The following is a 13732-nucleotide window of genomic DNA, read 5'->3' as shown; positions in this document are numbered from 1 at the left end:
GCCTGGACTCAAATCCAGAAACTCTAGTGGCACAGCTAGCACTGCGATGCAGTGCCTAAGACCACTTCGCCACTCAGGAGGCCCAAGTTGTTAATGTTTGTCTGACTCAATGTGAATAATCCAATGCTTTCTATTCAAAATGGGGTTGAATTACACAACAGCCCATTATACAACAGGCACAACTCCAAAACCAGCATTACGTTTGCAGATGACACAACAGTGGTAAGCCTGATCACCGTCAACAACGAGACAGCTTATAGGGAGTAGGTCAGAGACCTGGCCGTGTGGGGCCAGGACAACAACCTCTCCCTCAACGTGATCAAGACAAAGGTGATGATTGTGGACTACAGGAAAAGGAGGACCGTGCATGCCCCCATTCTCATCGACGGGGCTGTAGTGGAGCAGGTTGAGAGCTTCAAGTTTCTTGGTGTCCACATCACCAACAAATTAACATGGTCCAAGCACACCAAGACAGTTGTGAGGCGAGCGCGACAAAACCTATTCCCCCTCAGGAGACTGAAAAGAATTGGCATGTGTCCTCAGATCCTCAAAAAGTTCTACATCTGCACCATCGAGAGCATCCTGACTGGTTGCATCACTGCCTGGTATGGGAACTGCTCGGCTCCGACCGCAAGCCACTACAGAAGGTAGTGCGTAAGGCCCAGTACATCACTGGGGCCAAGCTTCCTGCTGTCCAGGACCTCTATACCATTCGGTGTCAGAGGAAGTCCCTAAAAGTTGTCCGAAACTCCAGCCACCCAAGTCATAGTCTGTTCTCTCTGCTACCGCAAGGCAAGAGGCTTCTAAACAACTTCTACCCCCAAGCCATAGGACTCCTGAACATCTAATCAAGTGGCTACCCAGACTATTTGCATTGCCCTCCCCCTACCCCCTCTTTTACGCAGCTGCTACTCTGTTATCTATGCATAGTGTGGGGATTTTCCAATTTCCATACTGGTTTCTTAGAAGTAGTGTTAAGCATTAGGCACGTGTAAACAGAATGTAAGAAGAATCCATTTGATAGTGCAAAGCTGGATCAACACAGGCCTAGTAATTCTGGGTCATGCCTGGTCTTGTGAAGGCCATTGGACAGGCACATTAGTTAATCAGTTATAGGCACCATAAGACATGCACTTGCATTAGGAGTGTGCATGTCTGTTTATTTTTGTGTCATTGCTATGGTCACGCCACCAGTAGAATCTATACCCTAATGTCTGCGCCAATAAGAAAATGGAAACTAAGCGAAAATGAGTGCAAGGCAAAAAGATAAGTGGCCAAGGCTAAGGGTATTAATCATTTACATAAAGTAAGGTTATATTGTATTCGATGCATGTGATTCATACGATTTGATTTGCATTACAAAAATTACATTTTTAGCAAACAATTACTGTGATTCATCCTGTATTGTTCCTAACATCATTACCCCATAGCAACAGATGTAGGATCTCTCTCTCACACACACACCACCCTTGCCCCACAAAACCCCACAAGCTCAGATGTTCAACAGCTGTTCCATCCCTGAGCCTAACTCGAGAAGACTTGATGTGCGCGAATATATACAGTGGGGCAAAAAAATATTTAGTCAGCCACCAATTGTGCAAGTTCTCTCACTTAAAAAGATGAGAGAGGCCTGTAATTTTCATCATAGGTACACTTCAACTATGACAGACAAAATGAGAAAAAAGAAATCCAGAAAATCACATTGTAGGATTTTTAAATAATTTATTTGCAAATTATGGTGGAAAATAAGTATTTGGTCAATAACAAAAGTTTATCTCAATACTTTGTTATATACCCTTTGTTGGCAATGACAGAGGTCAAACGTTTTCTGTAAGTCTTCACAAGGTTTTCACACACTGTTGCTGGTATTTTGGCCCATTCCTCTATGCAGATCTCCTATAGAGCAGTGATGTTTTGGGGCTGTTGCTGGGCAACACGGACTTTCAACTCCCTCCAAAGATTTTCTATTGGGTTGAAATCTGGAGACTGGCTAGGCCACTCCAGGACTTTGAAATGCTTCTTACGAAGCCACTCCTTCGTTGCCCGGGCGGTGTGTTTGGGATCATTGTCATGCTGAAAGACCCAGCCACGTTTCATCTGCAATGCCCTTGCTGATAAATAAATTGATGATACAATCCTATATCAACAATGTTTGGACAGGTTGATGAGAGGAAGTGTCATCCAGTCATCCAACCCTAGTGTCTTGAAGTGGGTGTGCTCTTATGATCATGTGATGCTGCAGGGCATCTGTCTGGGTCAGGGTTTACATTAGGAGAATGTGGCACAAGACATTTGACCAGCAGCATTTAGGACATTTGAGAAATTTACCAAACCCATTGGATTGGGTGCGTAGCCTGATTAGGGCGTCCACCAATGGTACTCAAAATGGCAGAAGTCACATTTGTAGTATGGTAATTCATCTTAACAGAACATGCAACTCGATGATCTTCTTACCAAATTCCAATGCGCACTTTGAAGATGTTAGAATAACTGTCCATTTGACTTTTCCTCAGCCAAGTAACAAACATCAAAATCACTAGCCTGTCAATCTACGATCCTCCATAGTAGAAACATTGACCGATTCAGTTACTCATCTTGTCGATCTGTGTGAGAAAGAAATAGCCTATTCCAAACACTCTGGGACAGTTGTGGGATGATGGATCCCAAAGTCATACAACCAGTATGTCTAGGCTACATAAAAATAAATTAAATTGAAAAAGCTATGAGGCTGATGCAACCGATCAGAATGTTTAGCTTAAAACTATTATTTCTTCGCATTATAAGCGCAGCAATGCGGCCAAGGCAGTAGGCTACACGCAAATGTTCATTCCATAATGCAATTAGTGGGAAAACACAGTGCGGTTTCATGTGACAGAGATGAAAATAGCTGTTAGAAATGTAGAAAGAGTGGAGATCTAAAGATGCAGCTAGCATGGGTTGCTAATATGACTAGGATACAAGTTTGGCTACTGGACAAAGAAAGTTGATTTGAAAACCATTCTAGGTTTTCTAGGGTCTGGGATCATATCATTGTTTCTCTGAACCACAAGGAAAGCAGCTCTGCTAGCATATCCTCTTAATGTGTCATCTCTGACTGTAGCCTCCTCAAACATGGTGAAAACTGTCTTACCCTATTAGAATGGATGCTGTGGACAAGTTATTACATCTTAGTTGGATAAGTAATGCTGTCTCCCAATAGGGCCTAAAACTGTTAAAGTGATGTGCTCTGCTAGTGTTTTACTTCAGAAAGACATAGACATTCATCCATAGCATACTGGTTGGGCAGGCAGGGTACTTAGACTCTGTCAAGGCACCTAATCATTGCCCCTTAGAAATCATTGCCTTGTCTGAAATCTACCTTCAGACACTTCTTGTCAATCTCCCTAGGTACTGCTGGTACTCCGGTAGGTTGCAAAGGATTGCATGGATTTAGCTAAAAACGATGTGATAAGAACTCCACCTAGCTTCCTTGTAGGGTACGTTGAGTTTCCACCATGTGTTTCTCTCAAATCTAGTGTGTCTTGGGTTGGAACCTAAGGGGTTGATTGTGGATTGGGTATGTGTTAGGTTTTTTTTTTTTAATGTGACATGCCCTTGCTTTCGGCAGGGTTTATTTGGAGTGCTCTGTAATTGAATGCATGAGACTACTGCATTTGTGTGTTGCCGCTGTCTGAATTGTGATACTGATTTGAACCAGTAGGGGGAGACATAACCGTTTAAAAACTACTGAAGTGACTGCAGTGTGTAGTTGGTTATTTTTTTGCTTTTTAAAACTAGATTTTTATTTTTTATTTCTTTTGGAATTTGATCTGAAATCCATTTCCTTAAGAGGAGGCACCTCAGCCCCTCTGTAAGGCCATATGCTGTGAAGAGTGCTACTTTGTGTTTTTAATCTTTTCTGAATTTCTCGCTCTCTTCTATCTCAACAAGAGGCATTTTAATTGGTCAGTGATAGCCAAATAACAGTTGATTTCCTTGTCCCAGTCCTGTAGGACATTGCTCAGTAGAGAAGGGGAATTCCTCTGACATTGTGTGTTTGGTAACTACCTAACTGAAGTCATGTTGTCCCAACCTGTCTGTTCTTCCCTTACTATCAGGCTGGTTACCTTATCCACGGCAACATGGCAATTCCTTTTTTCTATTCTGTTTTGCTACAGTTTGCACAGAAGAAAAGATGGCACACACTGTAAACACATTCTTGCTGTCATAGCAACACTACTTGACATTATTTTAACCAGTGTTCATATTGTTATTATTAAAAAATATATATATTTATTGTTGATTTATTGTTGTGTGTTTGGTATATTGTGTACAGGAACTCTCATTGTGAGAGAATATTCTGCGCCAACTATCAATACTCCACTTTTGTAAAGGACAAGACAATGGTATTTAACATGGACTGAATGACAGTCATATACCAATAACAATGCTACTAATAAAGAAAATAAGTCTTTATCTATCATTATTTTTCAATTATGTATTACCTTGTTGCCAATAACTAGTAACTAATAATTGTTCAGTGAAATTCTATTCAATGCAGCTGTTTTTATTTCAATAGCATTTTACAAATCATTTCCTGATAACAATGATGTACATGCCGAACTGTAATCAATCAATCAAATGTATTTATAAAGCCCTTCTTACATCAGCTGCTGTCACAAAGTGCTGTACAGAAACTCAGCCTAAAACCCCAAACAATACAGATGTAGAAGCACGGTGGCTAGGAAAAACTCCTTAGGAAGGCCAGAACCTAGGAAGAAACCTAGAGAGGAACCAGGCTATGAGGGGTGGCCAGTCTGGCTGTGCCAGGTGGAGATTCTAACAGAACATGGCCAAGATGTTCAAATGTTCATAGATTTTTAAAAAATAATAAAAAAAAATAATACTTTGTTTAATTTTCAATACCAGCATTTAGAAAATAATTGCACTTGTAAGTTATTTGGTAGTAGTATAAAAAAAACACATAAAAGAGAACAATACAGCAAAACATAGAGAGGCAGACATAAAAATGTAAATACAAAATTAAAATAATAAGGAAAAATATATATTTTGATACAGTTGTTATGGGTCATCTAGTACAGATAATACCGTCCTTAACATCCGAGATGTCGTGTATGCACATACCAGGCCTCTTACGTCACCAATATATAAATATACATCACTCTGGAACTGCAGGGAAATGTATTGGTTTAACAGAAGAAAAGAAGGGAGCCTTTGCATAGAATTTGTAGAATTTGTCTACAGACCCATTGAGTGCGTGTTTAATCTTTTCAACTTTATGCAATTCAAAACAGATTTAATCCAAAGAGCACGAGAAGGGGCTGCAGAGGATTTCCATCGACGTAAAATTAATCGTCTCGCTGACAAAGGCAATTACATCCTTATTAATTTGTCAATTGTGTTGTGGGTAAGGAAACCCCAAATAATGCAGTAAAAGGGTCTGGCTCGATCTCTGTGCCGCTTAATTCTGAGAGTGTGTTAAAGATGTCTTTCCAGAAACCAACAAGAGATGGGCAACACCAAAACATGTGTACATGATTAGCAGGAGACTGATTACATCGTACACAATTAGGGTTCGCATCCTTGTAAATTTGGGATAATCTTGCTTTGGTCCAGTCGGCCCAAGAGTTTGCATTGAATGAGGCCGTGTCGAGCGCAAATAGAAGAGCTATGTACCCTTTTGAGTGCCCCTTCCCATAGTTCATCAGATATTTCCTCACCCAGTTCCTCATCCCATGAGGATTTAATATTGTTTAATGAGATGACTTGTAGTGAGCAAATTTGCCTATAGATTATTGACAAGGTGCCTTTTAGAGTACGAAGTGGGACAAGAAATGTCGAACTGGGTTTCACAAGGAAGGGTGGGGAATCCTGGATCTATGCTGTTGATGTAACTCCAGACTTGTAAGAACCTAAAAAAATGATGTCTGGGGAGACCAAATTTGCTTGATAATTGTTCAAACATATTAAATGTATTGTTAATAATAGATATCTGAATATTTTAATACTGGGACTAGATCATGTTGAGAAAGCACCATCAACCATAGATGGGGGAAAGACTGGGTTTGAGGCCACCGCATCCAAAGAAGAGGTTGTTTGAAACCCAAAGTGGCGCCTAAATTGATTCCGGATCTTCAATGTTGTCTTGACACATATTTTTGGTGAAGGAGGAGTAAGGGTCTGTAACGGAGGAGTGAGCGAGGGAAGACAATGATGCCGGTATAGACGAGGCGGCCTACATCTCTAGCCAAATTAGGGGTGGGAATTTCTCTCTGCTCTGCAACCAGTAGTGAATGATCCTAAGGTTAGTGGCCCAATAATAGATTCTGAAGTCCGTTAGAGCTAGACCGCTGTCTGGTTTGGGCCTCTGCAAAAGCTGTTTTCGCATCCTGGGGGGATTTTTGTCCCATATAAAGGGTAGTATTAGGCTGTCGATCTTTTTGAAAAATGTATTGGGAAGAAAAATCGGAAGGCACTGATAGAAATAAGAATTTAGGGAGAGTATTCATTTTAATTGAATTAATTATTGCGACTAAGGAGAGTTGTAGCAAAGACCAGCATTCCAAATCATCCTTAATACGGGTTAAAAGAGGAGCAAAGTTGGCATGAAAAAGGTTTTCAAATCTGATTGTGACATGTACCCCTAGATAAAACTATTGTGAGCCATGTTAAATGTTATGTAGAGGGGAATTTTTTGTGGCCATAATCAGCGGCATCAATTCGATTTTACTGAGACCCTGGTAAGTGACCGAACGATGCAAAAGTGGCAAGGGCAGCAGGAACAGAGACAGAAAGGTTGGATGTGTATAATAATAAATAATCTGCATATAAAGACAATTTGTGTTCGTGTCCGTATATCTGACTATATCTTTGATAAGGGGGTTGGAGCGAAGTGTTATTGCAAGTGGTTCTATGGCGAGGGCAAACAGTAAGGGACTTAAAGGGCAACCCTGGCGTGTCGATCGTTGCAAAGGGAGGTGGTCTGATTGACTGTTATTAGTCCTGACAGAGGTTTGAGGGGACGAGTACAGAAGTCTTATCCTAGCCATGAATTTGGAGCCAAAGGCAAATTTATTTGGAATGAAAAAAGGTATTTCCATTCCACCCGATCAAACGCTTTCTCCACATCCAGGGATATAACGGCTTCAGAGGTATTGACGACAGAAGGATGATATAATATTAAATCATCTTCGAAGATTGAAGAATGAGTGTCTATTTTTAATAAATCCTTTTTGATCCGGTGAGATAATTGATGGGAGGACTGTTTCCAGACGCGTTGCCAGAAGTTTGGCTAGAATTTTATAGTCAACATTTAGCAGGCTAATTGGACAGTATGATGCACAGTCAAGAGGGTCTATGTTTTTTTAAAGAGTAAGACAAATGGTTCCCTGAGCGAGAGTCTGTGGAAGAGCACCATTTACAGTGCCTTGCGAAAGTATTCGGCCCCCTTGAACTTTGCGACCTTTTGCCACATTTCAGGCTTCAAACATAAAGATATAAAACTGTATTTTTTTGTGAAGAATCAACAAGTGGGAAACAATCATGAAGTGGAACGACATTTATTGGATATTTCAAACTTTTTTAACAAATCAAAAACTGAAAAATTGGGCGTGCAAAATTATTCAGCACCGTTAAGTTAATACTTTGTAGCGCCACCTTTTGCTGCGATTACAGCTGTAAGTCACTTGGGGTATATCTATCAGTTTTGCACATCGAGAGACTGAAATGTTTTCCCATTCCTCCTTGCAAAACAGCTCGAGCTCAGTGAGGTTGGATGGAGAGCATTTGTGAACAGCAGTTTTCAGGTCTTTCCACAGATTCTCGATTGGATTCAGGTCTGGACTTTGACTTGGCCATTCTAACACCTGGATATGTTTATTTTTGAACCATTCCATTGTAGATTTTGCTTTATGTTTTGGATCATTGTCTTGTTGGAAGACAAATCTCCGTCCCAGTCTCAGGTCTTTTGCAGACTCCATCAGGAGTCATTCTTCCAGAATGGTCCTGTATTTGGCTCCATCCATCTTCCCATCAATTTTAACCATCTTCCCTGTCCCTGCTGAAGAAAAGCTGGCCCAAACCATGATGCTGCCACCACCATGTTTGACAGTGGGGATGGTGTGTTGCTTTTACGCCAAACATAACGTTTTGCATTGTTGCCAAAAAGTTCAATTTTGGTTTCATCTGACCAGAGCACCTTCTTCCACGTTTGGTGTGTCTCCCAGGTGGCTTGTGGCAAACTTTAACCGACACTTTTTATGGATATCTTTAAGAAATGGCTTTCTTCTTGCCACTCTTCCATAAAGGCCAGATTTGTGAAATATACGACTGATTGTTGTCCCATGGACAGTCTCCCACCTCAGCTGTAGATCTCTGCAGTTCATCCAGAGTGATCATGGGCCTCTTGGCTGCATCTCTGATCAGTCTCCTCCTTGTATGAGCTGAAAGTTTAGAGGGACGGCCAGGTCTTGGTAGATTTGCAGTGGTCTGATACTCCTTCCATTTCAATATTATCGCTTGCACAGTGCTCCTTGGGATGTTTAAAGCTTGGGAAATCTTTTTGTATCCAAATCCGGCTTTAAACTTCTTCACAACAGTATCTCGGACCTGCCTGGTGTGTTCCTTGTTCTTCATGATGCTCTCTTCGCTTTTGACGGACCTCTGAGACTATCACAGTGCAGGTGCATTTATACGGAGACTTGATTACACACAGGTGGATTGTATTTATCATCATTAGTCATTTAGGTCAACATTGGATCATTCAGAGATCCTCACTGAACTTCTGGAGAGAGTTTGCTGCACTGAAAGTAAAGGGGCTGAATCATTTTGCACGCCCAATTTTTCAGTTTTTGATTTGTTAAAAAAGTTTGAAATATCCAATAAATGTCGTTCCACTTCATGATTGTGTCCCACTTGTTGTTGATTCTTCACAAAAAAATACAGTTTTATATATTTATGTTTGAAGCCTGAAATGTGGCAAAAGGTCGCAAAGTTCAAGGGGGCCGAATACTTTCGCAAGGCACTGTACAAATGCTATATTGTACATTTCAATTCGAATAGGGGCTATTTTGGAGATACATTTTTTATAAAACTCTGCCGAGTAGCCGTCAGGCGCTGAGCTTCTCCCAGATTGAAGGGATTTGACAGCATTAGACAATTCTTCAACAGTGATCGGCTGCTCTAATTTTTTAACCAAATCCCGGCTGACAGAAGGCACAGCAAGTGAGTGGAAGAAATCATCCAATTCCAATGTATCTGCTTTACTTGGGCCAAAATACCAGCAACAGTGTGTGAAAACCTTGTGAAGACTTACAGAAAATGTTTGACCTCTGTCATTTTCAACAAAGGGTATATAACAAAGTATTGAGATAAACTTTTGTTATTGACCAAATACTTATTTTCCACTATAAATTGCAAATAAATTCATTAAAAATCCTACAATGTGATTTTCTGGATTTTTTTTCTCATTTTGTCTGTCATAGTTGAAGTGTACCTATGATGAAAATTACAGGCCTCTCATCTTTTTAAGTGGGAGAACTTGCACAATTGGTGGCTGACAAAATACTTTTTTGCCCAACTGTATATAGAGGCTTGTAAAATCTCTTGAACTCATCAGTGATCCCCCTAGGATCTAATTATATTCCAGATGATGTACGAATTTCAGGAATCTGAAATGATGATGATAATTGACGTAACTTGTGAGCTAATAATTTACTGGCTTTATCTCCTTGTGCATAGTAAGTGCTCCTATACTTGACAAGCAGTTCATTAACCTGGTCTGTTAATAATGTGTCAAATTCTGCTTGCAGAGTTAAACGTTCCTTATAAATATCCGGGGATAGTGAAACGGCATAAATGTAATTTAATTGGGCAATACAGCATGTTAACATAGACAGCCTATCCTTTTTCAGTTTGTTCTCATGTGCGGTGTAGGAAATAATTTCACCTCTGATATAAGCTTTCAAAGTTTCCCAGAGAGTAGACGCAGAGATGTTCGGGGTTCTATTTGTAATCATGAAAAAGTTGATTTGACTCAAAACAAAATTGACAAAGTGTTCATTGCTGAGCAGTTGGGTATTTAGCCACCAAGGCCGTCGCAGATTGTCAACATTTTGAAAGGCTACTTCCATAGTAACCGGGGCGTGGTCAGATACAACAATTGGATTATATGAACATGAAGATATGGAATGGTGGAGCCTGTCATCTACAAGGAAGTAGCCTATGCTTGTAAAAGTCTGGTGAACTGCTGAGAAAAATAGTATGCTTTCCCAGCTGGATTAAACATTCTCCAAGGACCTGAAACTGCGAATTCAGACATAAAGGGTCGGACAACTCTAGCTGAGGTTGATAAGATGGTAGGTTTAGTGGAGGATCGATACAAATGTGGGTCTAACCAACAGTTAGAGTCACCACCTAAGATCAACATATGGGAAGACATATCTGGGAGTGTAGAGAAAACCGATTTGAAAAAAATCACCATTGTCCCAATTAGGAGCATAAATATTCACAAGAAGTACCTTACCATTGAGCAACCTACCACTGATAATTATGTATCTACCATGGGGATCTGCGATTACATTAGAACAGGTAAAAGGTTCCGATCTGTGAAGGAAAATAGCCACCCCTCTTACCTTACTCTGAAATGAGGAATGGAACACCTGACCCACTAATCTGCACCTAAGACTTGAGTGTTGTGATACCCTCAGATGATACCCTCAGTTTCTTGGAGAAAGATGATGTGAGCTTTCAATTGATGAAGGTTATGTAGCACCTCACTATGTTTAACTGCGTTATTTATGCCCCTGCAGTTCCAAGTGAGAAAATGAAAGCTATTCCCTCCAGCTGGATGAGCTACACTAGGCTGAGTCATGTCTTAAGAGAGAGGACGTGTAAAGGAAAAGGTACAATGTAAACTGAAGATCTTAGTTGAACCGAAAAGCTCAAATTTAAAAAACAAGGCAAGCGACGAGGCACAAAATAAATATAAAAACTATATACAAATAGAGGGAAAAAACCCTTCCCTCACACCCACCCTTGCTGAAGCATCTCCCCAACTGAGATGCAAGCAAAACCCTAAATACAAAAAGTTTAGAGCAAAGCATGATAACTCTTACTCTGTGCTACCTGAGATTTGTGACCATTTAACTAGAGTAAGCCAAGCATATATGGATTGGTCCCCAACAGAGTCTAAGGAAAACTAGCCTCGGTTAAGAGTGGTTTAACAGCAATACAGATTGTAAAACTACGACTGAACCATGAAAACAGCCAGATATTGGCATTAGAGGCAGCAACCTGGGTTAGAAATGAAAAAAAAAGAGAGAATGACATTCAAATGTCGACGAACCCAGCAAAATTGGCTTCACTAGCAAACCATTCGGCCTGCTAACTATCCTGCTAACCAACCATCTGTTCCACCCCATGCGGTAAAACAGCCGCTTTCACGTTCTTGTTGATGGAATCTGCCACTAAGGCCGGGTCCTTGAATCTGTGCGTGGAGCCATTTCTTATAGAGGAGAGGGGATGCTTCTCCCGATTTCCTCAGTATGTCACTGCGGACATGAAAGAAATGCACCCTGATGACAAATGGTCGCGGGGGTTCTCCATCCTGGGCTCGGCTACACAGAGTGCGGTGGGCCCGGTCTAGCAGTGGCTTCTCCTCCCCGGTATTCCCAGTAGACAAATGTTGTTCCTCCACATTCTACTTTCCATATCTTCGCATCGATTGTCGAGGTATGCCACCTTAGTTATCAATGAGTCAACATTAGCCTCTAGCTCGCTAATGCGAGTGCTGTGGTCTGTAGCACCTCGTTCCAAATCTGATAAGGCCACTCCGTGTGCGTCGAGCTTATTCTGTATAATCTCAATAGATTTTTTAAGCTCATCTTTGACCGTTGATATCTCTAACCTGAGATTCGTAGAGAGTCAATTTTGCCGAAAATATCGGTTTTGAGGGTGCCTATCGGGGATTGTAGCATCTCCACTGTCAGTGTTTCCGTGGGGCCGGCATTAGCAGTGTCCGGTGGCGGGGGTGAATCAGGAGAGGGCGCGGGCTAGCTGCGGCCTGCTCTCGCAGACTCCGTTTTTGGCCGGGTAGACAACATTACAAACTTACATTTCTCAAACCTGATCTGAATTATTTATGGGTCTCTTCAGATGCCTGGCCAAATAGAAATATATACAATTTTGCAAGGTTAAATATATAAATTTGGTCACTCAGGAGCGATAGGGAAACGTGTTCTACATCCTTGGCTTCCAACAGCGCCCCTCCAAATGTTCATAGATGAAAATAATAATAATCACAGTGGTTGTAGAGGGTGCAACAGGTCAGCACCTCAGGAGTAAATGTCAGTTGGCTTTTCATAGCCGATCACTCGAGACAGCAGGTGCAGTAGAGAGAGAGTCAGGTCCGGGACAAGGTAGCACGTCCAGTAAACAGGTCAGGGTTCCATAGCCGCAGGCAGAACAGTTGAAACTGGAGCAGCAGCACGACCAGGTGGACTGGGGACAGAAAGAAGTAATCAGGCCAGGTAGTCCTGAGGCATGGTCCTTGGGCTCAGGTCCTCCAAGAGAGATAAAGAAAGAGAGAATTAGAGAGAGCATACTTAAATTCACACAGGACACCGGATAAGACAGGAGAAGTACTCCAAATATAACAGACTAACCCTAGACCCCCGACACAAGTAATAGTTTCCTTTAAAAATGGTCAAAAAGAAACAAATAGCTTTTTAGCTAAAAACTATTTATTGAACTTCCCTTTGACAGTTACTGAATCTTGACTGCTCCTTTCTACTTGAAAAAATGCCATTGATTACATAACTCCTGCCCCCCTACCAGCCCCGCTTTGGAGGACCAATTGTATTTATCAATCAGTACAATGGTGGAATTGACATGTACAGTCGTAGCCAAAAGTTTTGAGAATGACACAAATATGAATTTCCAATTTTAGGCAAATTGTGAGTGAGCCCACTCCCTTGGCTGAGAAGCAACCCCACACATGAATGGTCTCAGGATGCTTTACTGTTGGCATGACACAGGACTGATGGTAGCGCTCACCTTGTGTTCTCTGGACAAGCTTTTTTCCAGATGCCCCAAACAATCAGAAAGTGGATTCATCAGAGAAAATTACTTTACCCCAGTCCTTAGCAGTCCAATCCCTGTACCTTTTGCAGAATATCAACCTGTCCCTGAAGTGGCTTCTTTGCTGCTCTTCTTGACACCAGGCCATCCTCCAAAAGTCTTTGCTTCACTGTGCGTGCAGATGCACTCACACCTGCCTGCCGCCATTCCTGAGCAAGCTCTGTACTGGTGGTGCCCCAATCCCGCAGCTGAATCAACTTTAGGAGAAGCTCCTGACGCTTGCTGGACTTTCTTGGGCGCCCTGCAGCCTTCTTCACAACAATTGAACCGCTCTCCTTGAAGTTCTTGATGATCCGATAAATGGTTGATTTAGGTGCAATCTTACTGGCAGCAATATCCTTACCTGTGAAGCCCTTTTTGTGCAAAGCAATGATGACGGCACATGTTTTCTTCCAGGTAACCATGGTTGACAGAGGAAGAACAATGATTCCAAGCACCATCCTCCTTTTGAAGCTTCCAGTCTGTTATTCGAACTCAATCAGCATGACAGACTGATCTCCAGCCTTGTCCTTGTCAACACTCACACCTGTGTTAACGAGAGAATCACTGACATGATGACAGCTGGTCCTTTTGTGGCAGGGCTGAAATGCAGTGG

The sequence above is a fragment of the Oncorhynchus mykiss genome, chromosome 31 (genome assembly GCF_013265735.2).
Source record: "Oncorhynchus mykiss isolate Arlee chromosome 31, USDA_OmykA_1.1, whole genome shotgun sequence".
Lineage (NCBI taxonomy): Eukaryota > Metazoa > Chordata > Actinopteri > Salmoniformes > Salmonidae > Oncorhynchus > Oncorhynchus mykiss.
This window is presented reverse-complemented; position numbering follows the sequence as displayed.